Below are 13287 nucleotides of genomic sequence, written 5' to 3'. Positions count from 1 at the left end.
CCACCAGGAGAAAAATGAATAGGGTTGTCTGCTAAGGAGGACCTAAATAGTGTACAGTGAATAAAATGGATGGGCGGGGTGTCCGCATGGTGAAATATGAGGAAGAAAACAGTGAAATCAGAAGGGCTTCCTCGTTTCCTATCCAGACCGCGATATTCATGTGAAGAAGATAGATGTGAGCACTTCAGCACAGACTCTGTAACAAGTGCTGAAATTTGGATGCCAGGGAACCTCACTTCTGATAATTCCTCACTTTGGAGCCTGAACATCCTAAGGGATTTCATACATCACAAAATACACAAAGAATTTAAGTATACAAATTATGCCACACGTGCATAACTGAAGCAGGTGCCTACAAGCAAAATGTGTTTGAAATTTAGTATGTTGGTGGCCACACATACAAGTATAAGAGATTCCAGATTCTTTAAGGAGTTAGAAAGACAGCAAGATAAAAGGAGTTAGATAACACACGACTTTATGTAACGTGTCCTTGAGTAAGCTGATTTGCACTGAATTTTAATAGAGCCCTGATTCATCAAATCTCAAACAGAATTAAGGTATGGACTGGATCCTAATAACATCATGCTTTATATCCATGAAAGATAAATTAAAGGATGCAAAACTGCTATTGACAAACATTGATTATATGTACTTTGAAGGACTTTGAAGTTGTGCCAGATGCGTCTTGTCAGCCTCCAAAGTTTTCTTTTAAATCTCATTGCATAAGGCTTTTACTTTTTAATTATTTTTTCCCCTCAGCCTCTTTGATCAGGAAAAAAAAAATGTAGATCATATTTGTGTGATGCTATTTCCTATGCATTTTATTTAGATATGCCCTTGTGCACAGCTCATGATATGTAAAAAGTGTTACACGGCACATAGTCATCTTGCCCTCTTATCCTGGGTGCTGTTTAACACTTAATTTACCTTCTCAAGCTGCTAAGTGAAATCTCACCATGTGCAGAGAGGCAACACAAAGCTCGTACCTTTTTGTGTCACATAAATCTACATGATTAGACACAAGCAATAAGATTGCTGTTCCCTCTTTTTACCCAGAAGAATTTTGACCAGTGAGAATGTTTTGTGGATCCATTTCATTCTGCCCCTGCGTTTGTGGCAAAAAAGTCCTCATGTCAGACCCTGTGGAACAGCAAAGCTGCTTGCAATTTCTGCTGATTTCAGAAGATGGACTAAAATTTAAGTAAGTAAAAGTCCTTCCTCTTCCATATACATAGAAACGTGTTGCCAGAAGAGAGCTTCAAGAAACTGAAAAGAATCTTTGGAGCCATTTTGAGTCTTATTAGTTGTGAGCCAATATATACCTTCTTGCTTTCCTTGTTCATCAGGATACGTCCAAGCCTTTCAAGGATGCAATGCCCAACATTAAGTGTACTGTTGTGTACAGCAAAGGTGGTGTAGAATGTGGGTGCAGACATTCCTTTTTTTGGGAATGAACCCAATCCCTACATCTCCAAGCCCATCCTAGTGATGACGGCTTGCTCATCAGATATGAAGCACTTCTCTATGACAGTACAGGTGCCTTCAAATAATAATTATATAGGAAAAAGTAGGTAAGAACCAGCAACTCTTTTTAAATTGTGGATGAATAGATGAAAACAAATGGATCAGAACTGTGGTGGACGGGGTGGGTTCTGCATAGCCATCTATGCTGCCTTGAACGAATTATTTACTCTCAATATTTCTTTATTCCCACCTGAAGAGTGTGGCTAGTAACTTCCCATCTTTCACTATGTGTTGCCTGTTTAGATAATAAGCTCTTCTCAGTATTTTTTCCTGTATTAATGAGCAGCTCCAGGCACAAGAGTTGCCCTGTTGTAGCTGTGATGTCTACTATAAAAGAAAGAAAAGAATAACCTAAATGACCATAATCTCAATGATTTATTTGGGATTATTACTAAGTGTTGTTCTCTGTAACGCTCAAGTAGTTTTGGTTGCCAAAATAAACAGTGGAAACGTTATTTTGTCCTTTTAACCTGAATGGGAATTTCCAGAGAAAAAATATTTCCCTTGGGCATTTTTCTGCCCCTGTGCACAACACCAGAAAGCATTTCAAGCCCATCCTGGCTGATAACTCTTCTCCATCCTCCAACACTAATGAATATTCTGTGCTCAGTCTTACCTATGTGTGTCCAGTGTGTGTGGATTATTACGGTGTCAGATAAACTAACAGCAGATCTAGTTATTAACACCAGAAGAAACAAATCACCACAGCTGTGAGTAAAGAGAGAAAATTCCTTAGCTAAAATAAAACCAAAACTATCTATTATGCAAATTTAACGCAGCCAGTAGTTCTAGAAATACTTGCTATCATCAACCAACAGCAGCGTGCTCACAAGAGCATGAGCCAGCTTCTTCAAGGGTCAGCGCATCTTTCCTCAGACTCCAGAGCAATGCCATAGAATATGCAAAGATTGATGCTTGACTTCGGCCTTTTCCACTGCTACCATTTTGTGGCTTTTTTTAATGAATCTAATAACTCAAAAGCCCTATACATGTTCATGCTTCCTTTTTAGTGTTCCCTCCTCTTCCATTAAACACGAGCCTTTTACAAATGGCAAATGAAAATAAGAAAGCAGAAGCCCTATTATTCCTCTTTATACAGAAGGACAGGAGTTGAGTGAGAATATAGGGAATTGACTTTTAATATAAATGGGGGGAAGGGAGGGGGCAAGGAGGAGAGTTATTCTCTTTGTGAAATTCATCTTGGTGCATAAAGCCAGCATGAGGTCTAGACACCACTTAAAACAACATTTAAAGTGTTGCGGTTGCGTTTTGTTTCATAATTCTCTCTAGCAGCACATTCCCAGCGATGGTTTCAATTCCTGGGCTCAGATCAAAAGCACAGTAAAAATTTAGACAAGCAAACAAACAAAAACTAGAGTAAGTGCAGCAGCAGAAAGTTCTGTTGGACGTGCAAAAGGGCTTTTCCCTCGTCCCCACCGCTATAACCCAGAAGTAACTCTTCAAAGGCTTTATGCAAGCTCAAAGCTGGTGCAAGAAGAGGCTCAGCTAGTTAGGGAGGGAGGCAATCCCGCTCCAGCAGTACACACCAGGGCCAGCAACCTCTCTCTGACGCTGATTTGATACCAGACTTTTCCTCTGAAGGTGCATAAACACCACTGAGCCCTTGAAGAACAACCTGCCATGGTGCAGCTTTGTTCCTGTCCTCAGTCAAAGACTGATGTATGCCCTGGCCAAAAGGCTTCTGTCCCCTCCTGGCCTCTTGGGTGTTCTTTTAAATCTTTCCTATAACCGCTCCAGATATTCTTGTTAGCTGTGCAGCTTCCTGAGCCCGGTTTTGTGTCTTGGAGCTGCCTGCTAAAAGCATTAAAATTGTAAAGTGCTGGACAAAGGAAGACAGTTTTGCTTTCAAGCTGAAAAACATGCATCAAAGCCCCTGTATTAAATTTACAGAGTATTAAAAACAAACAAAATCTGACCGTAGGGTAACATCATTTTGGGAAAGATGCAACGGCCTACCTCAAAGTCTGCATTTAATGTGCACGGCTCTCACTTAACCTGCCTAGGCTATAAATCCCAAGGGACAAATTGTGTCCAATCATCCTAAACCAGATATGTTTTTACATTGCAAAGGTAGAGCTAATATAGTCTCTCTGTTCCAGTTACCAAACGCATCCTCCACAGGCTCTGTTTGTCCTTCTCCAGACAAAGTGCAGAGCAGGGAATATTATTCAGAGGGAAAACATACAAGCTGTAACCCCATAAGGTACTCTGATGGGGGAGTTAGCTAGAGGTGGGAGCAGGCAGCAGCTCTCAGAAGAGAGCTGGTGGTAGCTGACAGTACTATCCTGATGCTCTGCGGGAAAAGATAGGGTTTAGGGAGGGTGCAACATTTGGCTTTTAACCTGATGGCAGCAATAAGAGAGCAGGAAGGAAAGGAGATGCTGTAAAAGCAGACCAAGTGGTGCTGCTGGAACTGAAAGAGCCTAATGCTAAGGTCTGGCACTGCACCCATGAGGATTTTGTTCACTAGAGGATGAGGAGCAGCAGCAGCACAGTGGGGTAGCCAGCCTCAGCAGGCAGCAGCTTGCACAGAGGTGCATGGACCTACCCTGAGCTGGTGGACCAGGCATCGCATAGCAACTGGAAAGCCAACATAGCCTGCTGCCACTTCAGCCAGCATCCATGTCTCATTATTCCTCTCACACTGCAGTGTAGAGGACACCACCCTCCTTACTAATTTATCTTTACAATCCCAAAACAAGCTGAATGCAATGAACATTGCAGTAACTACTTTTTTCCTGTTGAAGAAGCAAAACCATAATGATGTCTGACCCCTATGCTATTCTGTACGCATTTAGAGGAAAGTGCAAACTAGGAAATGTGTTTTTTTAAAAAAACCTTGATTCCAAAATATGCCATTTAAAAAAATTAATGTAAATTTTGATGATTTTTTTTTCTCTGTTCACTGTAGTGTTTTTATTTTGAAGAGGAGTCACACACTGTTCAGGGGGACAGTGAGATATCATCTGTTTCCAGGAGGAAAATCAAACAGGAGATCATACAGTAATACATATACTAGATATCTGGTGATTTTTGGCAGAATAATTTAATAAATGAATAATAAATGAATTGTCTAAATGACTCAAATAACAGAGACAAATCACTTCAAGCGTATTGATTCACAAATGTAAGTACAGCTCTGCAGTTCTGATAGAGCCAGCAACTCTTACTTGAATAGGAACTGTACAACTACTTTACTCTCTTTAAATCTTTACTTTTCCTTGTGTAAGCTATGAAAGAGAACACATAAAAGATTTTCAATTTTCATTTATTTACTAATGTTCATTACTACACACAGAGTTAGCCATCTGAATGGCCAGCTGAGAGGATGCTCAACCAAAGCAGCACACAGTTGTAGCCACTGCCTCACCTGGAGGTGATGAAACATGTAAGATATCTAGCACTTATGTCATGTTTAACTTGGCATTGTCACACACTGACCTGAACCTGCCTGGTTTGCTGGGATAGCTTGAGGAATGACTAAGTGGAAACAACAGCTTCAGTTCACTTCTCCAGTTCCCAGAGGAAGCCTGTCATGTATTGTTGTAGCCCGTACCAGTGCTCACTTGTGCACTTAATCAAGTGGGACACAAAAAGTCCAAGCAAGTGACCCCCATGATGGAAAAGCCATGCACAGGCTGTTCTGAGAAAAGAGGATCCTAGCAGTGGGAGAAGGTGGAAAACCCAGCTATCCTGGCCCCTGAAGCTGAGGTTCCCATGGGAGAGCTGCCCAACTCCTGGTGTCACGTCCATCAAGGGGTCTGACAGCTAGACATTGCACATAAACCCCCTTCATTCTGCGTGGCTTTGGGACTGTCCCTCCAGCAGCCCGCCCCATATACTTGGTGCCAAAATAAATTCCCAGGTAAGGAAGAAGCATGTGTGAAGTTACCCCTTCCCTTTCCTCCTTTACCCATCCCTCCACAAGCAGAGGTGCCCACTTTATGGCCCGCATTTGCAAACTTTTCCTCCAGTGATTTTCATACACAGAAACAGCATCATTGAATTTTGCTTAGTTAAGGCAAGACGGCTCATGTCAGAAAATGTTTGCTAGATTGGGTCTCATTTTGTAACATTTCCCCTCAAAAGATCATTCAATGATGCATCTTAGATTCCGGAGAGGGAACTATAAGAAACATCAATAAAAAAAGAAACTGTGGGGAAACTAAATATAGAACAGGCCAATATGAATTAAACAACATCCTAGAAATCTTCACACAATAATTGATTTGCTCATTTGTACTTCTTTCTATTCTTTAATCTTTCAGCAGGGCTTCAATCCTCCCCCCATTGCTTTTTTAATATTCTCTGTTCATCTGTTGTCTACAATATTGTTTCTGATCTCTCTCATCCCATCAATCATCTATAAAAAGAGACTAGTCCACACACTCTGGTCTCCAATCCTAATGACTGTAAAGAACTAATCACCTAAACTGAGTGATGTTCATTGTTGTAAGTGTCTCTTTGATTTATTAAACATCTCCGTATAAATTCCTGCATGTTTTGCAAGTTGTTTCCTAGAACCTGTATGAAGGCACTTTGAAATCCTAAAACTGCCTGCTTATGGGGTTTTTGGTTCATCTAATAAATGAATTCTTGTCATGAAAAATGAGCTTTTACTTCACTGAAGGGACCACTCAATTCCAAATTCAGGTCAGATGCTCAAGTCTGAACTTCCCCTGAATACACAGCTAACTTACAAAGGCCACTCATACACACTTCATATTAATAAGAAAGCACTGTGTGCATCACTTCAGCACATCTGCTTGCTGATGAAGAGCTATAGACATTATGGAAATACTCCTAATGATGGCATTTTCTCTAGCTGTCACTTTCACATGCTGTTGCAAGCTCTTCAGTTGAGCATGGAGATTTGCAATCCAACTAAAGTTTAACAACTGACATAAGTTCGAATTCTGTCCTAGTCAAAACGATGCATTCAGCACCATGTCATCAGTGTGCAACTGCTCCTCACAGTGCTAAGGTGTCATTTGAGTGCTGAAGTCAGCCTCTTTGACCATGCATCAATGGTAAAGCAACCAATTCCCCAACAAAGGATATGGGTGCCACCAAATTTGGTGATTCTCAAAAGGTTGCAAGATCTAGGTTCTGCCAGTCATGTCAAGGGCTGTCTCCCTATCTGTCCTGGTCTCTCTTGAAAGAAAAAGATACTGAAGATGGAGCAGAATTCAACATGCACAGGGTATGTCTGAAGATGGTATGAGGCTTTTGAAAGAAAATAACATTAGCACATGATATTCTCATGAGCTGATTGTGACAACAGGAACTAGATAAGGATGGACTCTTCATTAGGGACTGTAGTGATAGGACAAGTGATAAAACTTAAACAGTGGAAGTTTAGATTGGATATAAGGAAGAAGTTCTTTACTGTGAGGGTGGTGAGGCACTGGAATGGGTTGCCCAGGGAGGTTGTGAATGCTCCATCCCTGGCAGTGTTCAAGGCCAGGTTGGACGAGGCCTTGGGTGACATGGTTTAGTGTGAGGTGTCCCTGCCCATGGCAGGGGGGTTGGAACTTGATGATCTTAAGGTTCTTTCCAACCCTAACTATTCTATGATTCTAAAATATTACATGGACACAACTGTCGGCAGAACCACAGTCAGGACAGCACTCAAAATAGAGGACCAGTATGACCAGCAACTCCTCTCTGGGTCTGCCTTAATACTTGTGCTACTCATGTTTTTCCAATGGCACCTTAGGGTGCAGGACTAGACAGAAAAGGTATAAAAAGGTATGAGCAACACCGTTCTGGGAAGGGTTTTTTTTGCCAGTGAGAAGTTTACAAATTCCTTCCCCATTTCCCATGCTGGATTGCACAGAATAGAGTACCTGCTAAAAATGAATGCATGTTCCTTAATGTTCACCACAGTCTTTACAGCATTCCCTGCTAATGAGCCAGCTACTGTTACAGGCAGGTGAGTTTCATGCATTGATTGCCCTAGTGCCTCATACTAAGTAAAAAAGATGTTAATAATCTTATTATTACAGAAACATCATGGAAACTCATAAATATAGATTCAACAGTTAACATCACAAATCTGTGAAAATGTTTTTTCAGCACACTATGGGCATAGTTATGCTGGCAGGCAAAAGAAGAGGGGGAAAATTATATGCAATTTATTCTATAAATTTGCCCATTTTTCCTGTTTGCAAAATCTGCATTAATAGCTTACAGCTTTTGTATCCTGCAGCCATTAACAAAACATTCTCCCACAGCCCTCTGGTAAGGATGGATTAAGCTGGGTTGGTAAGTCTTGGTTTGGTGTATAGAGCTCATTGCTTTCCTTTTCACTGCCTGATCAGCTGATTGTTGACACTTAGAATGAGATTTCATTTCCTTGCATTCACTTTAACATTCAAAATTTGCTTTCTGTGCATAGCTTTGGATCTTAAGCAGACATCAATGTTTTTGTGATTGCAGTTGTCAGCTACAGTAGCTACAGAAAGTGATTAGCACAAGTGCATATGTTTAGAAAGGGCTGAAACATAGAAATACAGCAGAAGAGGGGTCTTCTCTCACACACTTTTTTGGAAGGAAAGTGAGGAAATGATGTTTGGAAAAAAATTTGATTTCACCCCCCAGAATAACTGAAAAATAAATACAGAGAAAGTAGATCTAGATTGCTGTTCAAGCAAACAACCATGGAACTGATTAGTGAAGTTTAAAACCTCCACATCATTTTTACTTATAACGTTGCTGTAAAAAGGTATTTCTATTGATGTCAGGTAAGAGAACTCCGTTACCCAGTTATAATAACATAAACAAATAATAGCTGTCCACAACACTGGTGTCAGCATCTTTATCATAGATGTTGATTTGGACTAGGTGATTTCCCAACTCTCAGGAATGAGAAACTCAGTCCCATTCCAAGAGGTTATTACGCAGAGGACCATCACACAAATGGACAGAGATTAGGAACATGTGACAGTCTCTGCATATGTGAACAGTGCTGCAAAAAGGATTGCAGAGAGAAATGTTATTAAAGAGCTTATGAAGTAAAGCACAGGCAGGATAGAAGCTTCGTATTGTCAGGAAAAAAGCACTATTGGACGGCTGAAAGCACAAAGAATTTAATCCCCAAGCAAGTCCAACCAAAACGTTTACTTAGAGTTGTATCACTCCACTCTGCAGTTGTATTAGTACCATATAATTCAAGTATCTGCTGATCATAGAATCAGTCCAGAAATCTGGTATCAGGGGATTCACTGAGAAAGGATCTGTGATTTTTTCTCTGTGCAACAACACTGACAATTTGAAGTCTATTATCTCACAGCCTATCCCAAGGTTAAAACCGAGTTTTTCTCTCTTCTCAAACAAATGATTCCCAAATCTCTGTTGGATAAATATAGTAATGATTTAACCTGCTTTACAGTCTATGGAGCTTTAAACATGTCAGCTCATCTAAGAACAGATATTACAAATTCTACAGGTCTGGTTTGGGAGAAAATCCAACATCTAGAAGAAAAGAAACAAAGACTTTGCTTTTCTGATTGGTGAGGAGTTTCTTTGCTTTGGTTTTGCTTTTCCCAGAAAGATGGTTGCTGCTCGAGAGGCACTGAGCAGTAAAGGCGGCTGGAAGTTGTTAGTCTTGGTGGAGGTGAGCTGTATGGTTAGAGGGCAGAGAGAGAGAGGTCAGAGGTATAGACGATCAATACAATATTGTACAGGAATCGCCACAGTGGACACCTCATTCCTACTTTGTGTGTGCACTTATAAATACCCGTCCGTATCACCAATCCCTGGCTCAGCTGAAAAAGGTTCTGTATCTTTGACGTGAGGCAAGAAGATCTCCATCCCCGCAGTTCTACTGAGATTACTCAGCTGTGAACAGATAACTCGATACAAAGAAGAGGAAGAAAAAGCAAGGAAAAAAGTAGAAGCAGACAATTTCATAGAGCCCAAACCAGACAAGACTCTCTCTGATGACCAAGGGAAAAGCTTTGATAAACGGTAGGGCAGCTCCTCAAATCCAGGTCTCTGAAAGTGGGGGTGGAACACTGCAGGAAATAATGTGAGAGTCCCTGCTGTGGGAGTCAAGGGAGACAGGGAAAATAGTTCAGGTAATAAAAAAAATGTTAATATTACAAGAGTGGAATGCATCTGAGTATAATTCCAGACTTTTAAGTTCAGTTTTCAAATCTTAGGGAAAGAAAGAGGCAGCCCGCTGCCATCTCACTGGTTTGTCACATCGGGTTTAAGGTGTGGAATAAATCAAAACTTTTTTTTTTTTTGGAGCATGGTACAAAGAAGTGCATTAATAATACATGAAAAATGTTCATCACGTTGGCGTGCATCAGTGGAAGCACTATTTTAAAGAAGCTATGAGCAACACATGAAAAGATTTGACCCAGGTTTCACTTCTGAGGTGTTGGGGTGGGGGCAAGGTGAGCATTTCTCTTACCCACTGATGTGCTACACCCGTGACTTGCCTCTTGGGTAGAGAAGTTGGGTTCCCAAAGCTGGGATGATTCTCCCCCTGCAGCCCCCCCCAAGCAAGTGATGAAGTTTGGATCCTCTGAGCCATCCCCTCTAAGTGCATTCAAGAGGAATAGAGAGAGAAATAAAACAAAACCTCCCAGTTAACTGGTAGCTGCCATACCTTTTCTTCCTCTGCATGCTGAATGTTTAAATGTCTAAAGACTCTGATGTTTGCTGAGAGCAGCAGTCATTTTTGTGCTCAGCTCCACACACTGTAGCGCAGAGGACTGGGACACATGCAATGCCCACATCCTGTGCCTTTCTGAATGGTTTTGCTTTCCTTTCCCTTCACTCCCACTTACATGCTGGAATAAGAGTTGCTGTGATTAAAAGCCCGCAACTGCTATTTATGGAAGAGCATAGCTGCAATATATATTTGTTTCTAAGCTAGCTGAATCTATCAGCAATCATAGTGGGGGAGAGATGAAAGGGAAGAGAATATAAACACAAAAATGACATTTGTGATTTAGACGGTGGTAGAGCCCAAACGTTCCACACAAAAATGAACTATAGGCACCCTTTCCCCATACGGTGTTAGGGTGACAAGAGATATTTGGGTCCTACAACCTCTGAGGGAACCACTTTGGAGACCTTGTACTGCAGGAATGCAAGAACTTTGGTTCTACCAGCTCTTCTGTGAGATCAAGCACAGTCAAACTGGACAATTTGCATAATGGATAGAGAGAGAGGGGAAAAAAGGATGGTCATTTGGCTGTGTCAATCCACACAGCAGTCTGTTACTCCCTGCTCTCCCACACATATTGGAAGACTCTTCAGCTGTGCCTGGGCAAGCACAGAAGAAAGGATTGTGCTTTGTATCATGTTCTGTGGGGTGGGTCCCACAGCTGATGGGACCTCAACATGGCATTTTGCATGTGTTCCATTCCTCTCTTCCCATGCACTGCTGCTCCATTCCTTCCCTCTGCCTCTGCGGACCCCAGAGGTAAGCATGGTTGTTGTCAGACAATGACACAAGCCACACATGGGGATATGGCCAAGGGACCTTTTTGCGTTTACCTTCTGGTGGCCACCACCTTTCCATGGAGCCAGGAGAGCAATCCTCAGGAAACCCATAATCCTAAGCAAGGAGTGGCTCAGCACCCAAAATTACCCTGTCTTTCCCTGCTGGACCCTGATGTTCAGGTGGAAGGAATGAGAAAAAGGGAATTCACCACTCCAGCGGACAGTCATTGCGCTCCTTATACATGCCTTAAGCCTGTTGTCACCATCTTCATTTGTAGTTTTGTGAACTACTTTTAACTTATTTAACAGACTTTCACAATAGGAAAAAAAAAGACCCTAAGGAAAGAGAATAAAAAATGTTACTTTTCTAAGACCTTGCCTGGCAAATTTCAGCTCAGAAACCCCAGAGAATGCAGAAGAGATTAATGAAAATGCTGAGAATCACCATAATAATTCCAACTACCCTCACCAGTGTCAGCAGGCTCAGCAGGGCCTGTCATTAGAAAGCCCCCTTTTAAAATGAGTGTCCTTCCTATTAGTTAAATTATCCAGACTGTGGCGAAGAATATTCCAAGGTGACAGAAATGGGGACAGTGCAGACTGCTAAAAATGAAAATCAGATAATTGCTCATAAATTACTTCTGGGGTCTTTCAAGATCTTTCAGTCTTGCTGACTGAAAGGCAAGTCATTTGGAATGCAATAATTAAAATAAAAGCTGCAACATACAGGAAATGTAGTTGGAAGGAAGATATTAAGAGATCCATTGTACCTGCATAAATTATCAGCTGGTTTTCAATAGCAGCCTGAATTCACTCTTAAAAATGCAAGTACGGATGAGAGCCTTGGCATGGAGACCAACCCTGGTTTTGGTCCCAAGTCTCCTCTCTGGACTTAACACATATTTCTGCCAGGGGGGCAAAAAAGGACATGGATATTATTGTCCTTCTTCATACTTTCTCCCCACTGCTATGTCTCATTAATACTCAACAACATCCACCCTTGACACAGGGAACCAATGGATCTTCCAGGGTGGCACAGCAGCTCTCAGGTCCCGTTGTATCTTCAGCCTCTCCAGAGGAGGGAGACTGCCCTACTCACATGGGTTGGAGGGGTAAACCAAAAGGTCCTCCCTTGGGATGGTACCTCGAGGCCTCAACAGGAACTATTTTTAAACAGGAGGCCTTTTCTCTTAATTTGCTGCATCTGAGAGCAGAATTAATGTCACTTGGTGCTCTACACAGCCACCTCCATATTAGTTTTTTCAGTAGTTTTAGATGAAAGCTTCTCAGAGGCAGAAGGGGTGCTCTGGTGAGCTGAGGGTCAAGGCATAGTCACCTCTTCAACTGTATTCTCTCTTCTTTTTCTGATCATCCCACACAGCTACCAACTGTTTGGAGCTCCAGAAAACATCTGTTAAAAATCCCTTTGACGTTCATTTACCGCTGACCACGTTTGGTCTAAAACCATTAAGAAACTATTTCACCCCTCTTGGCTTTTATTGGACTACATGGAGATGCTTTTTTCAGACTTCTTTCTTTTTAAAGCCAGACTGTATTTTGTTGGTTGCCCAGAGGATTTCATGCATGGGCTACTCTATAAATAAGACTTATTATTCCCCAGTGGCAAATGTGGTTTGTTTCTGAGAAGTTGCATAATAGCTCAAGGGGGATAAACAGGAATTTTCTGATGGTGTTAAGTTTCACAATTAAACACAATTAAATAGTTCTCTCTATAAGAGGGATAGATAACCAGTTTTTAAATGACCTTTAGTTTCATACTGAAGCCAGCAAGTCCCCTACCCATGTAATACAGCTTGGCAGCAAGAAGGGGAGGACATGAGCCACCAACTTGTGATGTTCTGTGGTTCCCCAGAGATAACTGTGGTTCTCCCAGACAAATTTATAGCTAGAAGGAGGTAAAAGAAGCTGTAAAGTCTACTACTGGGCTGGCAGCGTTATACCGATCTAGTAAGGACAAGGACCAGCAGGTTGAAAGAGCCTGTGCTGTTCAAGGAGAAGCAGGAGGCAAGCATGCAGGCCAGTGACTGCAGCATGAATGACATCATCCTTTTTGGGGAAGGGAAATAGAGGATTTCTGCCTTCAAGGCTGATTCCCTGCACTTTTTGCCAAAACTGAATTAACCCCATGAACATAGGGCAAATGTACATATATTACACGGCTTCTTTCATGAATAAAGGATGCCAGGTCACATAACCTCCATCAAATGAGCAGTGCAGGAAGGCAGAGAAGTGAAGGTAATTGGAATTCAGAAATCAGCA

The sequence above is a fragment of the Neopsephotus bourkii genome, unplaced genomic scaffold, assembly GCF_033783945.1.
Source record: "Neopsephotus bourkii isolate Nb327-2 ecotype Australia unplaced genomic scaffold, CSIRO-AGI_Nbou_v1 NB_1615, whole genome shotgun sequence".
Classification (NCBI taxonomy): Eukaryota; Metazoa; Chordata; class Aves; order Psittaciformes; family Psittacidae; genus Neopsephotus; species Neopsephotus bourkii.
Note: the sequence above shows the minus strand (reverse complement) of the source record.